Raw genomic sequence first — 14,278 nt, forward strand, 5'->3', positions numbered from 1 at the left:
CTGTGATCAGGAGGGAAAATCCAAGCTACTGAAATGAGTCATATTTGCCCTGGAGATGTACTGTATGTTTGAAAGTTAAAAGAGGTTTATAGCAACATTCCAGGCTTTTAAATATGATTTTGTTTATATGTGGTGTCTGCAAAATGTTGTGGTTTCATTTAATGCACACAAAGTCCAATTCTGAATGTTTTCCCCTCGAATTCCTTAAATAAAGGCATTAAAAATTATAGTGGAGAAAAAAATCAAAAAAATCAAAAAAATTTTCAAGGCAGAATATGTTTAGAAATGGATTAATAGCTAATAGTCAATTGGTCCATTAGTAATTAAATAGGATAGAATGAAAGAAAAGTTCCTTTGATTTAGAGTATCTATATTTTAAAATATTGTTATTATTTATTATATATATTATTTTATTTATCTATATATTTATATTATATACATATTTTTTTTGGTAGGGAAAGAAGGTTCTATCTCATCTATTCCCCTTTCTCCCACCGCACCTCCCCCCACCGCTCACATCCCCTTTACAAGAATTACTACAGTTTGCCTAGCAACCATAAGTTTTGGATCCCAATAGTAAGACACTGTGTGCTGGCATCCTTCAGGCTCTTATACGTGTCATTGCTGCCAGTTATCACCCCCCGCCTTCCCCATGCTTCATACAATGGTGACATTCCATAATCACATGAGTTTTATAACCGCAGAACACGGTGAGGACACATGTGCTGCAGAGCAGAGTAGAAAACGGCATCAGGCCGGGGAAGACACAGCTCTCCCCCTGTCTTCTCTCTACGCTACTGCGCTAGCTGGTTCCTAGCATCATGAAGCCTGCAACGACCTGCCGAAGGACTCGATCAGGTCTGACTGCGCATGCGTGGTCAGAAGAGCCCTGGGGGCACTGGAAGTTCTGACCCGGACTTGGGCTTGTACCGCTGACTAAGGGCTGATGGGCACACAGTTCTCCGAATGGCCCTGCCCTAGGGCCGGCCGATGCCTAAGTTCAGAGACTCCTTTCTGAATCGATGCAGGTAGCCACAGGAAATGTTTTAAAATATGGATTCTAATTGTTTGGGATCAATATTTTAAACTAAAAAGACGTTTAGCATAACATACATTGTACCTGTAAATGAGTGTATACTCTGTATAATACATGACCGCTTTAAAAGATAATGAAACAGCCAGCCAGCTGAAAAGCACCAGCATCTTGGAGACCCATAGGCGCTCTCTTCAATCCCGTCCCCATGTCTAAATGCCTCCAAATAACCTCTAACCCAAATTTTTGGTTATTTTAATTATTCTCCTACTTTTCTTTGTAGTTTTACTCCCAAGGTATGCATGCCTTAACAATTTATTTTTTAGTTTTGCCTTCTTACAACTTTACGTAATCACACTGTATGCATTCTATGGTTAGATTCTTTCACAAATCTACGTGTTTCCAAGATTCATCTACGCTTATATGAACAGCTATAGTTTAGAATGACAGATGAGGCACAGGGTTTTCCAAACATTTCTTGAGACCAGGATAATATCTAACTATTTATTCAATTGGTACCGTTTTCTTTTCAAAGTCCAAAGATGGTTAGTGATATTCAGTAGAACTAAATGAACAGACTCTGGATTTACTTTATTGAATTGCTTTTAAAAAGATTTTATTTATTTATTTGGGGGGGGGCAGAGAGAGGGAATGCCAAGCTGAGTGGGGAGCCCAACTTGGGGCTCAATCTCAGGACCCCAGATCATGACCTGAGCTGAAATCAACAGTCTGATGCTTAACAGACCAAGCCAACCAGCCATCCCCACTGAATTGCTATTTTTATCACAGTTATTTTTGAAAGGAACAAGGCACCTGTCAAACCTATTTAGTGCAGATTTTGGAGGAATAATTCCATGACAGTTTCCTGAGATTAAACTAAAATCTCTTTATTTTGTCACAGGCAGGACTGACTGCCTTTGCACCCCTCCCACTATCCCGCCCTGTTAAAACAATAAGGTTGGTCAGATCCAAACAGGTCACTATTTCATTTATAGATGTTTAGAAAGCATAGGTATGGAAAGAGCAGGTTGATGATGGAAAAGATCTATTGTGCTCCTCACATGGTTATTCATGTTAAACTTTGGTCAAAATGAATGAAAAGGAGTAAGAAAAATGTTTAAGTGGCCAGTAAGAGAATTAAAATAGTCAAACTTTTCTCTCTTTCAACTCTTATTCAACTGGTATAAAACATGGCTAAAAGAGATAAACCCAATTATTGTGTTTTCATAAATATTACCTTTCCTTCATTCCCCAACCTAGGATTCTTTGTCTACCAAGAAATATTAAATAATAAGAATCTTAAATAAATACAGTTATTAATAAACTTAGGCTTTTTAAAATGTTGTCAATCAAAAGTAAAATCTGACTTGGGGCTGTTTCCTGACCGCTGTATCTATTAAAGGACAATCTTGCTTTAATGCACACAGTAGATGTGGACAATAAACCTTGGGCTTAATTTCAAGTAAAACATGTTAAAGTAATTCAGACCCAGGTGTCTGTGACTGGCAACACTACATTTTACCAGTTCTTTCTCTTGCATTAGGTCTGCACCTGGATGTACAACTGGCTCAACAACTGCCCCAGAGCAGGGTGCAGGGAGACCCCCACATTCCCACTGACCAATTTGTAGCGACTCCATCTGACCGCGGATACACAGACAAGCAGATTCTTTTCATAGCCAAAGACTCCTAGGAACAGAAACGTCCCTTTCCATCTTGGAATGTGAAAATACAAACTCATTTTGGATGAGTCTTATACTTAGTGTGATCTAGAAATTCAGGTCTTAGCCCCAGATTCAAACTATTTCTGGGGTGTGGTACAAAGGTCCATCATTCCACGTGGTGGCGCTTCCAAGGACCGTACTGCTATCGCATTGGTAAACATTTGACAAAAGGAATAAAGCAACTGGAAAAACGAAAACAAGATGTCCTTCAGTGGAGATTAGGAACCTGTGACTAATTAGAGGGAATCCCTGCAAGGGGAAAGTGGTATTGCAGACGTGCCGACGGAAATGGTACGCGGCATACGGGGACACTGCTAACTGAAGTCACATGTCCTGTGTCAGCTGAGAGGACTCTCCACCCTCTCTAGACAGGCAGTGCTGACTGCGGGAAAATTTATGGGTAATGGATTTTCATAACAGGCCTTTATGATCCTCTCCTCCCCCAAAAGTACCCTCTGGAACTTTTCTGCTTCCACTCTCATTTTTCTTAATTGGAAAAAGATTTACTCTTCATTTCCTCTTTCCCGGTACTCTCTGCTGGCTCCACTTCTTTCGGTTCGGTGGCATTGCCTCCCATCTCCACACCCCCCCCCCCCCCGCCCACCTTCATCCTTCCTCTCTTCCAGAAAGCTCCACTCTACTGATAGATAGGACACCAGAGCATTGTTTCCAGCACCTCTGCTGAAATGCGTGAGTGTCACCCTGACAAGAAAGCGTGCTTTGGGGTGATTACTACCTCCCTGACCCCAGAGGTATTGCACAAACTTACCTAACGTCCAGCTGGCACGGAGCTCCCTTCCAAGTGCTAGAACTGCAAAGTTTTGTTTACAAGTGGTAGCAAATAGAAAGACAAACCTTGAGTGGAGACAGGAAATGGAAAATGACGGGCCAAATCCTGGATGTTTGGCCCTTTGGAAAGAACATTTATTCTTGCAGAGGACTTGGGAACCAAGCATTGCTAATGGGTCCAACCTCCCTACTGTTGGGAAAAGAAGTCAAGGGGTTTGCTCTGCACTTGGTAGATCATCTTCCTAAGTCAACAGAAACCTTACCTAACGCTGGGCCTGCTCACTGCAGAGGGAAAAAAAGCAAACACCTATTTGTTTTGACTTGGTTAAGAGCCAGTCTGACCAAACCAAACCACATAAAAACCTTCCACGCTTAAAAACTCCCTTTGAGTTAATAGAAGACCCCTATAAAAATGAGAACATTTTAACAGAGCAATATTAAATAATGAAGCACCTCTATTTGCGTGTGTTAATTGAATAAGAATGACCCACAGCTTAAGAATCAGACAGCCAGGGCTCCGAGAGAGGGAAACATGGGCATTAGAGACATTCTGGCATGGTACTTAAATTACTCGAGGGTATCTGTCACACACCAGCAGATTTCTATCCCAACAATAGACTATTAACCAACAAGGCTTATGCTGTCTTCTGACTAGATACTAAAGCGATCGCTAGTTCCTTAAAACTGTCAGCTGGTACAGCAGGCACTGCTTCAGTTGGGGCAATAACTGACTTTACCCTAAAGATATCCTATTCTCTAACTACAAATTACAAAGTCCTAGCATTGGCACTGGCTTATAGGTTTCTAATCTTGTGTACATTCCTCCCCCCAATCAAACCGGTGATCCATGTGGGACCTAAACTTTGAGGCGAGGACATTTGGGTGGGACATCAGGGTGGGGAGCTGTGGGCAGCAAAAGGGGCTGCCTGAGGGGTCTAGATTCTGAGGATGACGTGGAGGGTGCTAGGCCAGATATGAAGGTAGGGTCTCAACTTGTGATAGTGGGCAATGGCAAAGGGACCCTCAGGTGGCCAGAATCAGGACGTCCATTCAACAGATATTTATTGAACATCTACTCTGTTCAAGCCACTGAGAGTGGAAACCAAGATGAATTAGACTCCTGAAAGGAGTTTCTAATCTGGGAGGGAAGCAAAGACGTCTGTAAGAACGCAATAGCAGATAAAAATGTGGTAAATATCCTCAGAGACTTACTGATCCAGTGATCTGAAGTTTAGAGGAAGAAGAAGGCATTGCCAGCCGAGGGATCAGAGAAGGCTTCATGGAGGAAGTGGTATTTGAGCTGGATTTTTAGGACTGGAGGTGGGGTGGGGGAACGGGAGAGGCCCTGCCCGCATACAGAGAGCTCACATGGTGAGGCTGCAGAGTCAGGAAATATGGATGTGGAAAAGCAAACAACTCAGTCTGGCCGGGGCTCGGAGTGCACGAAGGGCATTAGTGAAGCTCCAGTTGTGCTTGGCAGACACAGCAAGACAGCGCCTCATAACTGCGAGAGTAAACCAAACATTTTACAAAGCTTAAGGAGAGAGGCTCCTTCCGTGGCAGAGGCCCCAGGGAAGCACAGAGTCTCCATTCCGGGCATTTCATTCACTCGGCAGCTTTCCCCGGAGATCAAGGGCCAGCTCCCCACCACCAAGGGCTCTGTGCAGCTTGGCTGCAGGGGGACTGCTGCAGTTCAACACGTCGGACCGACGCTGACCATGGCAGAGCTGTAAAGGGTCTTTCAGGAGCCATATGCTGGGACTTTCCAGTTCTTAGAACAGAATTTCCGTCCTCTCTTATTTTTGCCACCTTCTCCACTGTCCTGTACTCACTCTGCCCACAGAGTTAAACCAGATTTTCACGGATTCTGCTTGGAAAGCAGGTCCTGGGTAAAAATCCACAAATGTGGTGAGGAGATGAGATATTAGGACCATGGAATGATTAAACGAGAAGGGATTTTGGGGGTTATTTTCAACACAAGCTCTACATTTTATACATGGTAACCTAGGGTCTAAAAGGGGAAGTGATTCATACAAGTAATTACAAAATCAGGACCAGATGCAAGGCTATGGAGCTGCCATCACAGTTGTCTTTCTCACCTATGACACTGTATGGGCTTTCTTAGGGCACTCTGGAGATCAGCAAATACCTTCCGTCGTCTAAGCCAGGGAATGGCAAACTGTGGCCCAAGGACCAAATCAGGCCACATCCTGTTTTCGTACATAGTTTTACTGGAATGTAGCCATGCCCATATTGTCTGTGGCTGCTTTCACACTTCAATACCAGAGTTGAATAATTATGACAGAGGGCATATTTGCCGCAAATTTGAAAATATATACTATCTAGCCCTTCACAAAAAAAGTGTACTGATCCCAGATCTAAGCCTATGGTCTCAAAAGAATTTTATAGTGTACTCCTATCATTTAAAAAACTAAGCATACACACACACACACACACACACACACACACACACGCATATTGATTTATTTATAGTGCTATCCTAAATGTTTATAGATCTATAAAACACAAACAGAGGGGCGCCTGGGTGGCTCAGTTGGTTAAGTGTATGACTTCAGCTCAGGTCATGATCCCAGGGTCCTGGGATTGAGTCCCACATCAGGCTCCCTGCTCAGCGGGGAGTCTGCTTCTCCTTTTCCCTATGCCCATCCCCCCTGCTCGTGCATGCATTCTCTCTCACACTCTCTCTCAAATAAATAAATAATCTTAAAAAAACCACAAACAGAAATTTTAAAAGGATAGAATGAAACAAAAAAAATTAATGTTTAATACATTAACATTCATAAAAGCTTTTTTGAAAACTCTTGGTTTAACAGACTGTGATCAGTAATTTGAAGGTCTGGCTGTAGGTTTAATTTATCTTGATGCTTGGTTTTAAATAAAAGCCAAAATTTAATTTTTTAAAAAGCCCTTAAAAAATATGTAGATTCAGGAGTGCCTGGGTGGCTCAGTCAGTTAGGCATCTGCCTTCAGGTCAGGTCATGATTCCAGGGCCCTGGGATGGAGCCCCACTGGGATGGAGCCCCACATCGGGTTCCCCGTTCAGCAGGGAGTCTGCTTCTCCCTCTCTCTCCGCCCTTCCCCTGCTCATGCTCTTTCTCACTCTCCCTCTCAAAGAAATAAATAAAATCCTGAAAAAAAAGATATGTAGATTCAAACGGGAAGAACATATCATTGGCTTGGCATATTGAAGATGATGTGAATAGATTCAACCTCCCCCCACCAAGCATGCAGTTTTCGGATGAAACCTGCTGTGAAAATTTATGTCTGTCCTGAGGTCAACCAGTTGTTCATCCAAAGTAATCCAAAGGTGTTTTAGTTTTACATCTTTAATAAACAGCTTCAAATCTATTTCACTTGGGAAATGCTTCTCTTGGGAAATTTTTAAAAAAGAGATTAGAGAACATTTCCAAGCTGAGGTGTGAAGCTCTGATGATACTGACAGGTTACACGTTTACATCTTTCTCAACAACAAAATCACAGATAGTGGGGCCATTTTTCAAAAGATCTCTCCTTGGCATGAGTTTCTTCTGAAAAGCAGTTACATTTCCCCTTTCTGTTGAAAAATCACCTTCACCGAGAGGAACGAGTTAGGCGTGTGGCTGAGGAAGCAAGCGCTCACACGCGCTCACAGCGTTAGAGACAGCTCTGCCACATTCTCATAGTTGTCTTGGGCTCGTACGGTTAGTGTTACCTTCGACCTGAGGCTTCTGCAGAAATTCTCTCTCTCTCCCTCTTTTTTTTTGTTTAAAGTAAACCCTACCCCCAGTGCAGTGCTTGAACTCACGACCCGGAGATCAAGAGTCACACACTCTACCGACTGAGCCAGCCAGCCGCCCCTTCTTTTAAGAGTGGAATTTCAAGTCCATTTTGTGAAGGTTATGTTCATGTAAACTACATAAGCTCTATCACCCGCAACTTCACTTATCCAGTTACAAGTCAACTGCAAGGAGTCCCAGTGTGTGAAAAGGCAGGGGCTGTCCTTCCCTCCGGGGTGGAACTCTTGCTCTTCCTCAGGACCAGTCACATGTGGCTGGAAAGACGGACCAAGCGAAGGAGCCAGTGCCAGAAAGCATAATCACTATTAGCCAAGCTTCATTTCCTGTTCTTTTAACTTTGTCTCATACTCTCTTGCTTTCTTTCCTTTGATCAAGCTTCTATTCAGAATGCTCTTTCCTCCTCTCCATTTATACCTAGAGCGATCTTCCCTATCGCTCAAGGCCAGCTCAAAAGCTTTCCTGTGAAGTCTTACCAGACGTAATGGAAGTCAACTGGAAGGAACTCTTGCCCTCCTGTGAAATCTCTGTTGTCATTTCGGGCATTTGTCACACGTTGCCTTGAAGTTATTCATGTATCATCTTACCTCTCATGTCATGTTTGTGGAAAGCAAGAGTTCTGTTTTATACATATTTTTAGCCCTCTTCCTCAATGTGCCTTGCATAAAATAAGTATTTAATAAGGTCTTTTTTTTTTTTTTTTTAGTAATTGAATTCAAAAAAGGCATATGGCATAAGACACTGAACAAGGGCATTTATGGAGGCTAATTAACAATGATGAAGCCTAATTCAGTTCCTTGCATGTGAGGTGAATTGCCTAAGTTCACATGGATTTATCTGAATCAGACACAGAAAGGATAGCTAGGCCAATGTGGAGCCATTTAAAAGTTCAAGAGTCAAATACAGAGTAACAATGGTGCCCAAAAGGACAGGTCAATGAAATGCGACTCTGTTTCATGACCAAGGAAAGACCAACAATTCTATACTAGGCTCCTGAGTATTTATTGAAAAAATAGTGTTATTAAAGCTTTATCAATGGGAGAAGGCTACCCCAAAGTGTGTTCCAAAGGTGCGTATGTTTTTTTCAACAACAAAAGCACACACAGTGGGGTCGCTTTCCAAAGGCATATTCAGAAGCTTTGTGGGTGGCCAAGAAGGCAGATGTTCCATACTGGCTTGTGAATATGAACCAGGAAAACCTGGCTATGCCTTCTGCCATGTTGCATGGGCCATGGGGCTTGTTCTCTGATCATGATTTCTAGAAGCTGAAATCTGATCATTCATTAAGGGAAGCAATAATCTCTTGGGTTTAAGCTTTAATACTATGAAGTGATGAACAGAGCTATATTAAACCAACCTAGGAGTGATAGTGAGAGCCTCAAGTCTAGAAGGCCAAAATGGGTTAGCAAAAAATATAGGAAGTAGAACCTCAACCCTTAACATTTCTCTCAGTCCTTTCCACTGGAAGCTGTAAGCAACCACTAGTCAAAGCCTTCTTGCCGATGTCTGCCTGGGTAGGTACCTAGAGAATTTTGCTCATTGGTCCACAATGCAAAAGTTTTAATGCATTTATTATAAATCTGTTTCTCATTTGTATGCTACTTTCTCTGTAGGTGGCATTATGTTGCAACTACATACAGAAAGTCCCCTTGAGATAGAGCTGGAAAATGTGTTTTCCTAGTTAAGAAGAACCAAATGGTTATGGACAGGAAAGATATTTGACTTCTGAACCTAGTCAATAATCAGGGGCTAAAGTCAAATTGAGTCAACTGGTGTTTTCCAGTTGGACTGGGGACCCTGTCTTGCTTTAAGAGCTTGTGTGTGAGTGTGTGCGTGTACACACCTGCCACCAGCCTGTCTCTGTTCTTGTAGGATGACTGCCCGTGGCTTGGCTCATGAACAGAGCAGATGTTCTCTATTTTCCTGCTACTCTAGGGTATGTGTTTCCCCCATAACTCCTCTTGTATCATCTTCCCTTGTAAATGCCTTATATCTGTCTATATTCTCTCTCTTCTCACTACCAAGCCTAGTGTTGGTTTTGGCCTTTTGCAATGTCTGTGGTAAGCAAAAATAATTCAGTCCAAGTAGCTGAACTAAGCAAGTTTGATTTAGCTATTCCCTTAGAAATATTTTCAAGTGCTCTAATCAAAACTGATTCTGTAATTCATTGGCTAAATTTTTAAGATAGCCCAAAATAGTTCATTCCACTGTATTATGGGCTGTCTTGTCATTTTTACATTTAGTATCACAGTTAGGCTTTTTAAATTAGTTTAATAAAAGATCTAAAAGAACAGCTCAATTTGGTTATTAAATGTCTCAGAATAATATATTGATTATTTTTGATCCAGACATTAATAGCCACGAGCTCAAAATGACATTGTATTACAGGCTTGTGTTCTCCAGAGTTATACTTTGAAACAAAGTATCCAATGGCCTTTTATAGATCCCATTTTATTTGACCTCACAACGGCCTTTGACACTGTTGGCCATAGCTTCCTCTTTGAAATTCTCTGCCTACTATATTTTGTAGTTTCTTTTGTGTCTTCAATTGGGTTTCCTCCTCAGCTCTATTCTTTTCTTGTTCAACATACTTGCCCAGGCTAATTTCATCTATACTAACATTTTGTTAGTCAGCTGTAAGGTGATGGTTTTCTAATTTATTTTCCTTGCTCAAGCTGCTCTCCTGAATTTCTTTCTTTCTTTTTTTAAAGATTTATTTATTATTTATTTGACACAGAGAGAGAGAGAGAGAGCCAGTGAGAAAGGGAACACAAGCAGGGGTAGGGGGAGAGGAAGAAGCAGGCTCCCAGCAGAGCAGGAAGCCTGATGCGGGGCTTGATCCCAGGACCCTGGGATCATGCCCTAAGCCAAAGGCAGATGCTTAATGACTGAGCCACCCAGGCGCCCCCTGTTCTCCTGAATTTCTATATGACCTTTCTTCCTTGGTAATGAAATTTCCAGTAAAGAAGTTGAGAGCAATGAGTTATTCTGGACATTAAATTAATCTATGACTCTTTGAAAGTTCAAAACTTCTCCCCATGCTGGTACCGCACTCCCAGATCCTACTTCTGAAGACAGATGGTTTCAAAGAATTTTTTTAAATTCCCCAGTCATATTCTGTCCTTGCCACAGTTAGCAACTGCCCAATTTCAGGATGTAAAACTGACTTGCTATTATAAGAAAAGCCAAATAAAGAAGCATTTATTAACTAAATTAGATATCAAGGGATGGATAATTTCCATAAACACAGAGAAAACATTAAGATTATAATTTCATTATTTGACATTGGAAAGGACACACTGTTTCTTGGCTACTCGGCAGAGAGTTTCACTTCTTGCATGCAGGAGAAATGAAGTGCAGACAATACCCATGTGTCTAGAAGTTGATTTTGGTTGAAAGCACAATTCCCTGTTAGGCTTAAAACAACTGAACTGAACCTCCCAATCTGAGAGGAAACCTGTCTGACCTGTTTCATATACATACTGTATTTTCTTTAAAGGTTTCAAAACATCAGAAAGAAAGAGAGCCTGATCCTGCCATCTGGGGGCTGGATGACCCAATAGAGGATGCATTCAGAGCACTGCTTCTCAGCCTGGGTGGGTATGCATTAGAATCACCTTCGGGAGCTTTTAAAAATCCCTCTGCCCCAGAGCACGTGGGTGGCTCAGGCAGTTAAGCGGCCAACTCTTGATTTCGGTTCAGGTCATGATCTCATGGTCCTGGGATTGAGCCCTGCGTCTGCCTCCGTGCTCAGGGGGAGTCCGCTTGAGAATCTCCCTCTCCCTCTGCCCCTCCCCCTGCACTCTCTCTCAAATAAATAAGTAAACCTTCAAAAAAAAAAAATCCCTCTGCCCAGGCTGTGTCCCAGACCCATTAAATCAGACCCGCTGGGGGTATGATCCAGGCATTAAAGGTCCCCAGGTGAGTCCAGCGTATAACCAAATTGAGAAACACTGATTCATAATGAGGACTGAGGGAGAGTTTGGGCCAGTTGCAGTTCTGTGAAAAGGCAGCGTAAGGTCATTCAGAAAATAAGAATGGAGAGAGAAGCCATGGGCAAGTATTTGGAGATCGGAGAGGAAACAGATGGTGCCACTAGCCCTTATGAGCCTAATGCCAAGTTCTCTTTGTTTTTTATTTTTTAAATTGAGGTATATCGGTATTTATAAGCAGAAAGTAGGTGTTACTTAATATTGTGCAGACAAGTTTTTCACACTTATTAAACACTGGTTAAATACCCTGAGTGGCATATTCCTTGTTCTCCCCATTGACCAAATTTGACAGTCTGAGGCCACTTTCGTTGGCTGGTGGTAGTCCCCTGGAGAAGCAGGCCTGGCAGCTGGGAGCATTTCACCTCCTCTCATGACGAAAACATGATATAACCCCAATCCCTATTTCTTCCCTATCATGGATGAGCTGTGTCAGGATGATGTTCTTAAAACTCCGCTCAGGATCTGTGAGGAAACAATTCTTACAGTCTGTTACGGAATTCGAACTGTAAAAAGAGAAAGAACTCAGTCGGGAGCCAGCCCAACCGACGGGGTACCTGCCAAACCACACCTTATCCTCCTCAATCAGCACAAACATCCTCCACCGCCTGACTCCTCTTACCTCAGCAGCAGGGGCACGCTCGTTCCCTTATTAGGACACTGGCAGTGGCGAGAGAGCCGCTCGTGTCTGAGGTCCAGGAGCGGCTTCTAGAACATGTGCACTTCATCAAAAACCAGAAGAGGAGAACAGGCACCAAGGGAGGGGACTGGAAAAATTAAATCCTCGCTGTATGGGAGGAGAATCCATCTTGGTAGGCCACAATTATGGTTTTGGATTTAAAAAAAAAATTTTTTTTTAAGGCCAAACCAAAAAAAACATAATTCTAATATTTTTTTAAATGCATTTTTTTTGGAAGGGTGTTTTTGAAACTTAGAAATGCAGTCAAGGAAATGTTAAGTTGAAAGCTTCCAGGGAGGTGAATATGTATCATCTGTGAGTACCTGGTCTTAACCTTCAAGAAGGGTTGTCCCAGTTCTAGAGCATATATCTGAACCTAGAAGTGTCATTTGCCTTTTTTTTTTTTAACCTGGGGCAAAAGAAAAGCCCTGTTCCTCTTGTCTTCCTGCTTCTCTTCTCACCTGTCTACAGGGATGCCCCCTCCCTGCTCTGACCCTCACCCTACCTCACTACCTTCCTCCTTTTCTCACAACGTACCACCATCCAAACTAGGCTTTGTCTATGGTATTAGCGCGAGTGGGAAGGGCTTCCTGTCAAAAGGAGACATTGCCCTGTTATAATCTGTGTCAGCAGGGCTGTCCGGGTCATCCATCCTGTTTAGTGGCTAAGCTGTTTTCAGAGCCAACTCATGCACTCAGACCTATCCAAGCGGTAACGGAGTGCAATTCTAACTTTGTGTAATTTACAAAACACCTCCACCATGTACCTGTTCTAATGGGATCTTCAGAATACCAGCGGGATAGACACCACTATCTTTTCTACTTCATGGCTGAGGAAATCGGCTTGGTGGAGCTGAGCGACTTGCATTCAGAACCAGAACATCACTATAAATTGGGGCTTTTCTGACTGGTGCTCTTTCTGTCTCGAAGATGTCATAATATCGTGGTGTTCTGCTCAGAGGAGCTGCTCTGAAGCCTGCCAGAGAGAACTGAAGTCCTCAGGTTCCCCCAGTCCTCTACACAAAGGGCATTCAGGCCCCTGGGAGATCATAGGATGCCCCAGGAATCATGTCACCGCCCCCCAAGGGCCGGGCTGCTGCTCACAGCTAACTGCTAAATCTGACACCTTGTTAGAGTTGTAGGTCACATTTCTAAGGCTAAAAAGCCAAACACAACAGCCATTGTCTATTTAAAAATAAACAGTAACACTGGTGATTAAAAAAAAAAAAAAAAAGAGGGGGATGTACTAGACCAGCCAACCTTGACTTTGAAAGAGTGAAGCAAACAAACAAATTGTTTAAAAGGACGAGGAAGCTTATTTAATGGTGATAACTCCCATCTGTGCAGGCCTTACTAGGTGCCAGGCAATGGACGGGATGCATTTCATCTAATCCTTACAATAACACTGAGGAGACATGATTACTCCTATTTTACAGTCTAGATGAGCAGAGCCGACACAGAGGAGTCAAATCACTTGTCCAAGATTAACACACATCGGATTTTCGCTACCTTCTGGACGAGCCCAAGGTTTGGGTTCTTTGCACCACTACAACTTGGCACATTCCATTTCTTTCCAGGTCTCAAGTCTCTGACTGTGACAAGACAGGAGTTAGAAGTTAAGATACGGAGAAGTTCAAAATCGTTTGGAGAGTTTATTTGCTTTTAATTGCCATAAGAAAGTCATGTGATATTCATCACAATGAAATGAGAGGAGCTGCTAGTTTTATGGAAGTCCAGGCCTCCCACTAGGGGAAGAGGCACACTCGCTACCTCTTTGTGGGACTCTGAAAGTGGAATTTAGTCTCCTGAGCTGGTTATTTAAGGTAAAGAGTCACAGACGATCCCAGACCCTCTGAGACCACCCCTCTCACCCTCTCCAGCCCTGCTCTGCCAGGAGGAGAAGCTTGCTCATCAAGCAGGATCTGATGTCATATTACAATTGCTGCCAGATTCTCCCACGCAGACCAGAGGTTAGAGCTATGAGAGCACAGGCAGGGAATAACATCAGTTAAGTGTTAGGCTAGCGACATTGCACTACTGGGTATTTACCCCAAAGATACAGACGTAGTGAAGAGAAGGGCCATATGCACCCCAATGTTCATAGCAGCAATGTCCACAATAGCTAAATTGTGGAAGGAGCCGAGATGCCCTTCAACAGATGACTGGATTAAGAAGTTGTGGTCCATATATACAATGGAATATTACTCAGCTATCAGAAAGAACGAGTTCTCAACATTTGCTACAACATGGACAGCACTGGAGGAGATAATGC

At 42.8% G+C, this 14,278-nt stretch overlaps 1 protein-coding gene across 7 annotated transcripts in view; it reads right to left on the reverse strand.

Annotated features, from left to right (window-relative positions):
* Positions 1-14,278, reverse strand: part of CALD1 (caldesmon 1) — a 178,665-nt gene that overhangs the window by 45,006 nt on the left and 119,381 nt on the right. The window lies entirely within an intron of this gene.

This window comes from Ursus americanus, chromosome 3 (genome assembly GCF_024610735.1).
Source record: "Ursus americanus isolate L20-20 chromosome 3, mUrsAme1.1.p, whole genome shotgun sequence".
Lineage (NCBI taxonomy): Eukaryota > Metazoa > Chordata > Mammalia > Carnivora > Ursidae > Ursus > Ursus americanus.